Genomic DNA, 291 nt, shown 5'->3' with positions numbered 1-291 from the left:
GATGATGGTGATGATGGTGATGGTGGTGATGGTGATGTTGGTGATGATGATGGTGGTGGTGGTGATGGTGGTGATTATGGTGTTGGTGGTGGTGATGGTGATGGTGATGGTGGTGGTGGTGGTGGTGATGATGATGGTGGTGGTGGTAGTGGTGGTGATGGTGATGGTGGTGATGATGGTGATGGTAATGATGGTGATGATGATGGTGGTGGTGGTGATGAGGATGATGGTGATGATGGTGGTGGTGATAAAGCTAAGGTTTATATAGCCTCTTGAAGTTTGCAAAGTAAT

Source organism: Vombatus ursinus, unplaced genomic scaffold, assembly GCF_900497805.2.
Source record: "Vombatus ursinus unplaced genomic scaffold, bare-nosed wombat genome assembly UNPS02014768.1, whole genome shotgun sequence".
NCBI classification, from domain to species: Eukaryota; Metazoa; Chordata; class Mammalia; order Diprotodontia; family Vombatidae; genus Vombatus; species Vombatus ursinus.
This window is presented reverse-complemented; position numbering follows the sequence as displayed.